Source organism: Lolium rigidum, chromosome 7 (assembly GCF_022539505.1).
Source record: "Lolium rigidum isolate FL_2022 chromosome 7, APGP_CSIRO_Lrig_0.1, whole genome shotgun sequence".
NCBI lineage: Eukaryota > Viridiplantae > Streptophyta > Magnoliopsida > Poales > Poaceae > Lolium > Lolium rigidum.
Genome location: NC_061514.1, coordinates 253038913 through 253051263, shown reverse-complemented (window position 1 = coordinate 253051263; position 12351 = coordinate 253038913). Strand labels below are relative to the sequence as shown.

The following is a 12351-nucleotide window of genomic DNA, read 5'->3' as shown; positions in this document are numbered from 1 at the left end:
TTGCTTGCGCAGCTTGAGTTGATTCAGTCGTAAGGCTAAGTGACAGCCTCCCGGCCTCTCCAATTTCCTGGTCCAAATTGCGCTGGAGTAGGAAACACAAGTCCATCCCTTTCTATTACAGTGGATTGAACTTCGTTTATGACTTATGATTGAGCACTTGCCTCTCCCAGTGGCTGTTGATAAGCTCCAATTAGTCTTAGCTCTAGTACAAGTCAACCCTTATGCAACCTTGCTCTGCTGATAAGCTCCAACTTTTCATGCTCATGGTCATGCTCACTGTAGTACTCCTCATACTCATGTTCATACTCACTGTATTAGCTGTGCTCTGTAGTAATGGATCATTAGCTTTGTTTGGTAAACCTTGAATTTAATTTGAAAGGTGACTAGCTAACTAGCCTTGTTTGTCTGAACTTTAAGCATGTTTTAACTTGGTGTTCTTTGTAGGTAAGCATTTACTTTCAGTTGATGCACCTATCTATCCATGTCTAAAAATGCAGCTAATCGGATTGAGTTTAACATTGCTAGGCTGCAGAAACCTACTGGATATAACCAAATTCCAAAACAGCACAACAAGGTAGCAGATCGTCACAAAAGAAAATAAGGAACCAATGTTTAACCAAGAATTAACAAGCTCTGGCCTCTGCATCAACTTAACTCTTTAGTACAACAAGGTTATTCTTGTACAGTGATGGTCTTTTCTTTGCAGTGTCCAAATCCTGACTTCAATAAAGAGCAAAATAGGTGGAATATGGTCTGAAGAATGCTTGTCGAAAGAGCAAGAGTACATGAATGGACTAGCAATATCACCTTGGTAGACACTCCTGGTGTTTTATTTAATTGGCTGTAACAATCTCATGAAAAGTATGAGAAGACACTGAATTATTCACCAATGTACATTGTTAAATATCATTTATCTTTTATTAATTGGCTGTAGCAATCTCATGAAAAGTTCAGAGATTTAGAGGTTTGTTCATCAGAATTTTGTGCCCACATTGGCAGGTCCATGGAATCCACAAACGGGAAAGCAGTCCTGGAGGACCAGCAGGACCGTGGATGGAGCTGCATCGGATAGGAAGGAGCTGTCTGGCGACTAAATCGCGTCGTCTCGCCGTGCTCGAAGACATCCGCGCCGCCTTCCTACACATCCCAGCAAATGAATCGAGAGGAGGTGCCAGCTTGATGATGAGCTGACCATCTTCTCCGATGGAGGTCGTGCGCGTGCCGGCGGCCGGAGTCCACGGCCGCAGAGGTGCACCCGCCTGGAGGCAAGCCCTCGTCCTCGTGGTCGACCTGGCCGGCCATGGTCGGACATCGACGGACCCGGAATCGAATCAACCGTCCAGCACGTCAACGCAATCAAGCTGTTCTAGCTTGTGCAGAATTGGGGAAAAAGAAAGCGCAGAAAGATGGAGGCTCTAGGCCGGAGATAGCAAAAGGAGAGGCGAATCTGATTGGGCCCGGTAGCGGCGGAGGAGGCCGGGTTGGCGCGGTGGTCGTCATGCAGCTCGGCCTGGGGGAGTTTTACGCTAGCGAGCAAGCAAGCCATGGCTAGCGCACGGCGCTCGCGCGGCACGGCTCTCATGCGGGGCAACAGCGGGATGGACTCCCTTTTCTTTTCTGTTTTTTTTTATGGAGGGGAAGAGCCGGTTTGGTGAAGCAAAGTCAGTCTCCACGCGTTAACGGAATAATGGATGACGTTAGACAGGTGTCGAGCAGTTAGGGCGTGCTCACGTATCCCCTGATCATCAAATCCACTCTTATCCACCTTCTGCCTCCAATTACAAACTCACATACTGGGACATCAAAACAAGTACATGGCGGCAAGAAATAATTGGGATCAAAATGATATGTATCTTCCAACTCTACCAGCAACATGACAATCCGACTTGGAGAAGAAATTGTCGGAGTAACTAGCAGCTGCGCCCATGGTTTTGAAGACGTTAAGGCGTCTTAGATGACGCCTAAGCGATGCCTAGCTGCCTAAAGCAATCGGTTTTCCGAGGCAGAGGGCGGGCGCCTTGAGGCCTAAACGTCGCCTTTAAAACCATGGACACACCAATGCATTTAGTACCAAATTAACTGGGGAGAAAAGCAAGTATAGTTAATAAAGAAAACAGCCTTCAAAAGGGAAGTACATGCCTAATTAATATAAGGGGTGAACAAGTGATAAGATAAATACACAATTTGTTCTTGACTCCGGTAAACTCAAACCATTCAAATTAAATCAACATGAGCAGATTATGTTTCGGTTTAACTACAAGCAATACAAATCAAAGCCGAACAAAAAAAAAGACCAGTGCAACGCTGTATTATCTTGTTTTCAAGGCCCTACACCGATTATTGATAAGTTTCCATGGCAATCTGAGGCTTCAGTGTTGCTCCCATCATTGCCAACGCCTAGAAAGTTGTGGTTGAACCGCTTGAAGCACTTTGATCCCATGGCATACTTGCCAGTGGCGAGGCCGAAGGAGAAGATGTCATGCATTTCGTTGTAGTTCGTAATAGGCACATTTAGGTACACCGCGTTCTTTGGGTGATCCTACGATATGAAGGGACAATGATGTTAGTTTTGCACGTCGACAATGAAAAGAGTTAGTGAGGTGCACAGAGCGTGCTCACCGCGACGTGCCCGCAGTAGTTGATAGGACTTCTGATTTTGCGTGTGTGTCGCGAGTCAAGATGGTTGGAGAGGTCTTGAAAAGACAATGGGAAACATGTTTTCTCTGCTTAACCAGTAGTACCGGTGCTGGTTGCGGTAGTACCACTACCACTACCAGCACCAGGCCGGTACACGTTCGTTGGAACCTTGCTGACGGTACTACCGCTCCCTTTTGGAAGTGAATTCATATGTTATAATTATGTAGTGACATCTAAGATAATCTTGTTTGATCAAGGTAGCATATTTGTTATTCAAACATCATATCAAAGTACCAAAGACTATACTCTGTTTATTCTTAATTCTAGATTGCATGGAGTTTTCCAAGAGAAGTATAAGAGAGACGTGTTGCATCATATTTAAAATAGGACGTGACGCCCATATGATTTCTTATCATACACATAATGAAGTTTCATTAATATTATATTGCATGTGAACTGTAATATGTGTAATATACCTAATAAAAGAATAATCAAGTGAACCCATGAACCCCGGGCCAATTTTTGTTATAAGAAACAACTTTCAGACACTTTATCAACTTTTATATTTTCGGCATTAATTAAATCCAAAATAAAAAACTCTTTTAATATTAGTAAACACAATCAAAAACCCAAAAATACCTTTATCTTATTGTTTTTTACTTTCCTTCTTATAGATTGTTTCACTTTATTTATTTACAACTTTATTTCATATTTACTATTGCGAAACCTTGTGTTTGACAACCAGGTGGTGGAGTTGGGGACATAAGGCAAAGACTTTTTTTGTAGGTTACTTGAAGAGGAGAAGCAAAAGACATCTCTCCGCCAATTTCCAGTTAGTTCGATATAAACCCTCGAGTCACCTTTGTGGGGTAAGGATGCTTGCTGCAATACTCTGCACTTGGATACCCAACGAGTTGGTACACACGGGTGTTGCCACCATCAGCTGCCATGCCCATTGTTTGGCTTGGGCGCGATCGAAGGAGGGATCGTCTTGGGTGCGGTGTAGGATGACGCTGGTCGCGGTCCTCCTCGTGTAGCGCCAAAGTCCGCGATAGGCGGGCTGGTGTGAGAAGCGCCATGCGCTACAGCGTAGTTATGGATGCCACTTATGCGACGCTGAGAGGGCTTGTGCTGAGTTACGAGAAGAGGTCGCATATCAGCATGGGGGTGGTGTGAGAAGTGATCACCTCAAAGAGAGAATGATAGTCGTCTTCAAGACTGGCCACGATGTACAAAATAAAGTCCTCGTCACGGAGAGGCATCCCGATGCTAGTCAACGAGTCGGAGAGCGCCTTCATAAAATGGAAGTAGACGTTAATAGTATTGGTCTCCTTTTTTAGCTCTGCCATTTGCTTCAACTAGACGAGGACCAAGCAATAGATGTGGAGGCAAAATCTCCATTCAGCGTCTCCCAAGCTTCGCGTGAAGTACCGACAAACATGTTCATGCCAAGGACACTTTCAGTCATCGTGGAAACGAAGCCCGATAGGATGGCCTGGTCCTGTTGTGTCCAGTGCTGATGCGTCGGATTTGGCTGATGTTGCATCCTGCCAGCAGGGATGACGACGATGTGGGGATTAGGATAGATGATGGAGCCATCACATAGCCCATGAGCATATGACTGCGAAGAAGTGGATGGTGGCCGGTGATCGGTTCTTTGTTGTGGTCGGCCTCTGGTGGCGGCGTTGTCTGCGCCGGTGGAGTCGTCTCGATTTGCAAGCAGTGTTCATCGGTTCTCCTGTGCTCTCGGGAGCGTTTGCTCTTTTTTCGGAGTAGTTTTTATCGGCTCCGCACTTTCTATTGTAACTCTATATATATACGTTATATCTGTTCGGTGTAGTTCTATTTTGTAAGCTAGGTTTAGCTCCTTGTATCTTCTTCGCCGTTGCATACATTATTAATTTAACATCGAGCGCATGACCTCTTATCTAAAAAGAAGAGAACTTTGGATGACAACGTAAAATCTTCAATGGAACAAAGTATTCGTATCCGAGTTTGGGATCTCAGTTGTTCTAAAGCACCACTGCAAATGGACTGAAGAGACCTACGATGAACACGGGATTAACTGTACCTTATTACATATTTTTCAAATGAAGTTTGAAAGGAGTAGCTTTGTATATCTGAAACAAGCGTTAATTTTTCTTGAGGTTGCTAGTAGCATGCAGCACCATGGTCTCAATAGTGAACCCCAGTCCAAATCCCATCATGACACCCCACTCGCCCCCTTCTCCGTCCTCCTCCATTCGGCGCCGTTGCTCATCGAGCACGAAGATCACCGTGGCGCCAAGCATGTTGCCGTATTCTCTTAGCACTGTCCTGCTCGCTGCCAACTTCCCTGGTTCCAACGCCAGAGCACTATCGATGTGGTCCAGGATTGCACGCATGCCGGGGTGAACCGCCCAGAAGAGGTCGTTCCATTCAACGCCAACCCCAAGCTGCCCGAACGCGCCCGATAGACACAGCTCGATGTTTTCAGCCGCTATGGTGAGGAGGTGCCCGTCGAGGCCGCCTTCCGTGAGCCGCATGGTGAGGACATGGTCGGTGCCTGGAACCACGGTCTGCGAAGCGGATACCATCTCGAAGAGCGGGCGTTCGACGGGTTCCACGGCGTCAGCGCCGACGATGACCACGCCTGCGCCGTCGCCGAACGACGCCTGGCCGACAAGGGTGTGCGGGTAGGCAATTTCTGGAGCAGCGGCGGCTGCAATCTACAGCCGGTCGTCCAGGACGGCTGTCCGCGATGGAGGAAGTGAAAGTGGGGGTAGGCGTTGAGCAGCTCCTTGTGTGCGGATGGTTTGGGTTCCGCCCGCGCGCCTCGAGTATTCCGCGTCCACGAGCCTGCTTCGTTCCGTGCACGCCTCTTTCAGGAAAGGAAATCCACCGCCGCGCGAAGAAAATCCGTTGACCATTCCACGCGGGGGCGATTGGTAGCTGATGGAATGGTCCTTTCGACTCCGCCGCGCCTCGATTAGCATTCCGCGTCCACTCGTTCGGTCGTGTTCCGTGCACGCGCCGCCGCCCAGAATAGCAACCGAATCTCTCGGGCCCTCAGCAGAGATTGCCAGCTCATTCACCGGTGCCAGGCATTGATTAGTCCATCGCCTCACTTTTTAATGTGAGGGCGCCGATAACACTTCTTGGCAAGAAATAATTTGATGGCCCAACAAAGCCCATATTGATACAGATTTTACCGCAGAACTATATTTTAGTAAATCATGCCAAAACTTTAATAATACATATGTTGGCATGGTGCATATTTAATCTGTTAGTAGTTAAATCAATATATATTAGAGTCTCCATTTAATAGGCAAAGAGTTATACACTTTTCACTACAATTTGTAGAAGTAAATCAATAAACATGTATTAGATTTAAAAAAAGATATAGATAATAAAGCCTCACCCCGTGCAAGCGATGTGATGGCCTTACAAAATCTTTGCCTCAGCGCTGGCAGATGTAGAAAAATCTTGTACTGTAGAGAGATAAAGAAAGGGTCGACAAGATTCACTGGCTCTCTTTGCCTCAACGCTCAATCCTCACGCTGATGGAGCGCCTCCAAATCATCTTCTCCTACCGCCAGCGACACCTAACGGCCTCCACCACCGCCTAATTTTCCCTGCCATCATGATAAACATTATACCACTTCAATTGTCAAAGCCTATAGTTTTCTAGATATGTATTCTTAGGTAGGGTACACAAATATGAATAATGTTTTTTCGAAATAACATTGCGGTGTCCATCTAATACCAGCGGCTTCTATAACTGTGTTGTCCCATACGGCATCAGATTCAATAGGAAACCCCATTATATCATAGTTTAGAGAAAATTAATGCCACCAAGCAAGAAAATGGGGCAAATATGTGCAACCAGTTTCTTAAGTCCATTGAAATAATTCAAACATGACCTTTCTCTTACCTATTCCAACAGCATGTTCCTATATCTACTCTTAACTACAACATGTAGAGGCATTTTGTCAGACATCTTGTAAGTGTTTATACTTCATACAGAAGAGGGCAACATGAGTTAAAATGATACCAGTCTGTGACATCCCAGGAAGAATATGACCTTGCCACCGCTGGCAGTTCCTTGGTGGTCTAGCTTGCCGGCTATTTAAAACTTACAACAGATAGTGATACTCGAACAACAGAACCAGGAACTAAATTTTGTTACCATTGCATCGGAATCACTGTAGTAGTTGTGCATTTTCCAAGAAGATGTTATACAACATGTGAGAAAATTTCTCGTTCCCCATCGTGCTCTCTTTGTCACGTACGCGGCACGTTCATCCAGAACCACCATGCCACGGAGGCCTCTTATGCTCATCCATGTCCTCTCTATTATGGTGAGCCGAGCCGTCCACCTCCATGAACGAGGAGGTCAGGCGTGTCCTCAATCATCCACGCCAGCTCGTTGCACGACCTCCATGAAAATGATGCAGGGATCGCTCCCCACGGTGTTGCCTCGTATCTCCAAGATATCCATGTCAGGGAGGACGGGTAGGCCTCCACACTCATCCATAAGCGCCAGGAGGACGCCAAACTTGTCCAGGACCGTGGGAAGGTCGCCTCCCTCTGCTTCGTCGCGCGTGGCAGCGAACTGCCACTCTTCCATGGACCACCAGCGAGCCGAAGCCGGAAGCCATGCCCTCCCTCCCCATCTCCCATTGGCTGTACAATCCCCTCCCCCCATCTCCGGCCGGCCGTGCCATCCCCTCCCTCCCCATCTCCCCGCGGCCACGCATCATGCCGCTGTAGGAGATCGCTGCCACGCGTTGCTTCTCAACTAAGTACAAAATAAGCATTTGCTGCATATATATCATGCATGAGATTTTATATCTACTAAGAAATAAAAAAGTTGGATACCCATAATGTGCTCTTTGTTGTAAGAAAAATAAAATCTATCCAGGCCTATATTTAATAATAGATATAAAAACTCAAAACAATGAGCCAAAAGATTGAAATTGGGCAAAACGTTTTTACTTGACACCGATATTGTGTTCATAGTCTTTTGTCTCCTCATATTGAACATGTAAGGAAGCCTAGACAAAACATCTACTTTACGGACCAAAGGCATATCAGAATTTCCAAACAAGTTTTTGTTTAACGAACACCGAGCTTAATTATAATCTGCCAATCTACTACCCTTTATTCTAAGTCTAGTGACCTTTTCCATCACATGATTCCAATACATCTCTAATTATAAAATCCCTTAGGTAGGAAAGTAGAACTGAAAAATGAGGTAAGTTTTAAGGTAGGCAAACTTCCACCATACTCACAAAAATTTCAATATCCTTATCCAAACGAATAAAAAATCCTGCATGGCATTAAGATACTTTTCCAATCAATCAATTTACATGAATAACAGGAAACAATAGCATGGTGTTAAAATCCTTGCCGCCATCCTGGAATTTTCCATAGGGTGAGAGAAACTGCGAACCAGATGTTCCATTACACCATGGCTGCAGGGATGGTCTTTAGAAAAAATAATTGTGGGAATAAACAAGTATCAATATGGTCTCCGATTCACTGAACATGAGCTTAAATTCTTCCAAATACGACAACTTGCCGAGTCCTTGCAAAATCCGACAAGAAAATGACACAACAAATTACATCTTCTCCTGGATAATTTCTTCCAATTCGAAAATATAAGCGCTGAATGCTTAGAATTAAAGCTAGCATTATTTCCATGTCAGCTGTACAGACGTTGATTCACATGCCACTACCAAAAGTATCATCCTTCAATTTAGTTTGCTGTGAGTATTTTCATTAGTACATGAGACAGCGATGTCCACATAGTTACGGTTGTTCAGCAGATGCATGTACAAGAGCTGATCTATTGCATAAAAGAACGACCAATTACCTTTGGGAAAGCGAGAGAGGGGTGTGGAGGAGCATCTTGCTGCATCGTGCAACGGTCGCATCTTTGGGAAGGAAGCAGCGCAGCGCCGGGACTCAACTCGGACCGGACAGGCAGGGCGGCATAAGTGCTCGAGTCGAGAGGGTTGTATCCAGGTAGGAGGCCGGCACTGGAACGACAGAGAAGCTCGGTCGCGGACGGCGGAGCTCACGGTTGGGCAGGATGCCGGCGGCTCGTCAGATCGGGGCCTGAAACGCGGAAGGGCTGTGGCGCCGCAGAGATCCATGGAGGCGCTGGCGATCTCGGTGGGAGCATCCCTCGGCAGATGAGGTGCTGCAGCCGTGCTGAAATCCCGCTCCTGTGCGCTGCGTGCGTGGGTCAAACCGCGAGCTCGCCTGACGGCGGCGCAGCGGACGGGTTGGCGGCGGATCTTCGCGCTTAGGAGCCGAGGGGCCGTGGAAGGAGCAGCGAAGAAGCACGAATTTGGGTTGGCCCATTTGGAGGCGTGAAGAGGCGACGCGGCCCAGGCAGGCCCGTGCAGGACGACGACGACGAAAGGGTTATAGTGGCAAAATAGGGAACATGTTCCTCCTTTTTAAGTAGTGTAGAAAAATGAGAATTTTAAAAATTGTATGGCTATGGATCAGTCTTTACTATAAGCGGAATCGGATGATCTTTTGTCCTACCAGCAAAACGTGCAACTATATAGAGAACCTATTTTATTTAGGTGGATACATGATAGTATGATCTTACCTATTCTGAAAACAGAGACATGAAGTGATGAAATGGTAAATTTGTTGCAATTCGAAACAGGGTCCAGTAATCCCATTCACAGGAGAGTATGATAAAATATTAGCTGATGGTCCTTAACATTGTACAACATATCTAAAACTACCAACCTAATGGAGAAATCATGAGTGCTATTATCGCAATGAAAAATAGATAGATGAACGATTTTCAGATTTCCCAATATAATTCCAATGTACCTTTTGCTTAAACAGATCAAGAATTCAGAGAGCATGAACGTAAAGTTGTTGGATATCATATCAGACATCAAGCTGTGAATAAAAAACGGAATAGAGAATGCACCTTGCTAGTTTTTGGTAACACTTTAGTATGCCTCTTAGAATACAGGCACAATTAGATTCTGAAATTTTCTAAAAGAGTAATCCGGGATTGTTTATTCATGTAGCTACATTGTTGATCCATAAGCCCTAGCTGAAACAAAAATCTAATAATTAGAGATCATAACTCAATTAGGCAATAGCAAAAAAAATCAGTCTAGGAAATCCACCTATATTTGCATACCTTGTAAATTATCTCTACTAATCGTGTATTACCGGTTGCAGAAAGAAGAGCAGTCCCCGCAAAAACTGTGATATTGCAAGTAAATTAGATGCGCGTATTTCACAGATGTTAAGTCACAACAAACATAGCTGTAGAATAAACAGGAGAGCAAGTTTCCATTATATCATATCCGCGATTCTGATCATATGTACTTTATTAGTCCCTCTTTGTATGCTCTTGTGAAACCAGTTAAGCTTAGAGAAAAAAATCATAATCAAGAGAAATCTTCTAATCCTTTAAAGAAAAATTAATAGCATGAACAATATATACCTAACCAGGGGAACCTGACTTTTATAACTTGATACACCACCTGCATATAATAGAAACAACATGAAAATTGTATTTTTGTAAGAAAAAATATCATGTTAAACAAAAAAAAATTAGAAAGTTATTGTCAAAACAAAGAACTTCTCTCTTCCGCTTGACAAATTACTCAATTGAATCAAAGCCAGAACAATAGACGGCTTGGAGTCATTGTCCAATTAAAACTTTTCTTAGCTCCTCCACCTCTGCAAGTTGACTGGTACCCAACAATATAGTAGAAAGATGCTTATCAAAAGGCTCTTCAATTGCATACATAGCCTAAAATTGGCGGTGTTTGAAATAATAATAGTGCAATTTGTTTATTGCAACTGATCTTTTGAGGTACCCATAGGTTACCAAACTCAAGTTCTTCGTTGTTATCAAATGCAGCATAAGTTCTTTGTTGTTATCAAATGCAGCATCTTCCAGGAGCATACAGTTTATCAAACCAAAAGGACACAAAATCTGCTACGCATTTCACCCAAACTACATTAGCAGTATCAGTAATTAATCGCAGCTCTTTATACTTATCAACCGTCAAGTCACTGGGTACAAATATTATCATTAGTACCACCGGTGCAACCCTTGCATCCAGAGTGTATGACTTGTTCTGTCCTCAAATGCATAGGAACTCTACAAACACGGGAGGTTGCAAAGTTGTGATCTGTGTCTGGATGCAGGGCAGGCAGCATAGGTGTTTTCCTCTGGCTTCAACAATCCAATGCAAATTCGAGGCCACGGTTGGCACAGAAAATTAAACCATAAGTAAAACCAACAAGCAGAGCTTCTCGGACAAATTTAATTTCTCTCTTTCCTGGTGTTTCACTGTTATTTATGCATCTTCAAATATATATCCGAATTAAGCATATGATACTCTACAGATCTCTTTTGTTGAAGTATAGCAGTAGCAAAGCATTGGATATAACTATGATTTTGAGCAAACTCGATGTTGTTAGAAAGCAATAGAAAACCTCTGCAGTTTTTCCTTTCGTGCCACCTTAGAATTATGCTCAGTTTAGAGCCAGTTTTACGTCTAAGTCCGTTTTAAATTGTCCAGAACCAGTGCAGCAGTACCTAGTGTACAAGTTTTCTGAAATCGATCTAATCTACCATCTGTTTCCTGACAAGTCGAGGGTTATTGTGCTCACTTGATACAAGCATCAGCAACGACGATGAAGACGAGACACCAAGAGCATGAAGGAAACCTACACCGCATCCATGTATAGATCATGCTTACCTTCTCGCAGCAGAAGGCGCGACCAGCCGAGCAGGGGACCTCCTTGCCGACCACCAAACGCCCACCACTCGCCGGAGTTGCTCGTCCCGGCCAGACCGGCTGCAGGAGGCAGCAAATCCGGCCGCCAACCGCCACTCCGGCTGGAGCCCAGGCCGCGACGACGTCGCCCGGGACGCAGACCCGCCGAAGCCCGGATCAGGCCCCACCGCAGCGATCCCCGCGCCTCAGCCACGCCCTGCACCTCCTCGCCAAAGCAGCGCCGTCCTGCGCCAAAGTCGAGCGCCGGCCCCCGCCTCCGTTCGATGAAGTGCCTAGCGCAGCCCGCCTCACGAGCGGGGAAGGAGATCCCGCCGCCGCCCACGGCGCGGGCTTTGCCCGGCGGCGGCGGCGAGGGAGGAGGGTGGAGGTGGAGCTGCTCCCAACGGCTAGGGCTGGCACAGTGGCACCCAGGTCGCCCGTGGGGAGTGTCCGGGAGGCGCGGCGCCCGGCCGCTGCCCGCCCGGAAGGCGACCGCGCCAGAGAGCAGCGCGAGCTCGTCGGCGTCGGTCCAGAGCTGGACGTTGCCGCCCCGCCGGCGCCGGCGGCGCGGGACGGGGAGGCGCGCGGGAGGAGGGCGCGCGAGAGCAGGGCGGCGTCCGGGAAGGAGCGCGGCTTGCGCTTGCGCTCGCTCTTGCGGGACGGCTCCGTGCCGTAGTAGTCCGGGCGCGGCCTAGGGTTAGGGTTGGGCGAGCGGCGGCGGCGGCGGCTGCTGGACTTGGCGCGGGAGGAGCGATTGTTGGGGCGAGGCGGGGTGGCGCGCAGGCCGGAGGCCGCCGGGCTGTCGGCGCCGTCGTCCTCCGTCACGGCGTGCGGCGAGGGGCGGTTGGAGGGCGGCATCGGCGGCGCGGGGGGGAGCGGGGTGGGGTGGGGAGGCGAGCGGAGCGTCGATTGCGGGAGGGTTCTCCTCCTTCGATAACGGACCTACTTGTCGGCC

General features: G+C 46.9%; 1 pseudogene; it reads right to left on the bottom strand.

Moving 5' to 3' along the window:
* Nucleotides 1–4769: 4769 nt before the first annotated feature.
* LOC124672646 overlaps nt 4770–12351 on the bottom strand; it is a 32650-nt pseudogene continuing 25068 nt past the window's right edge.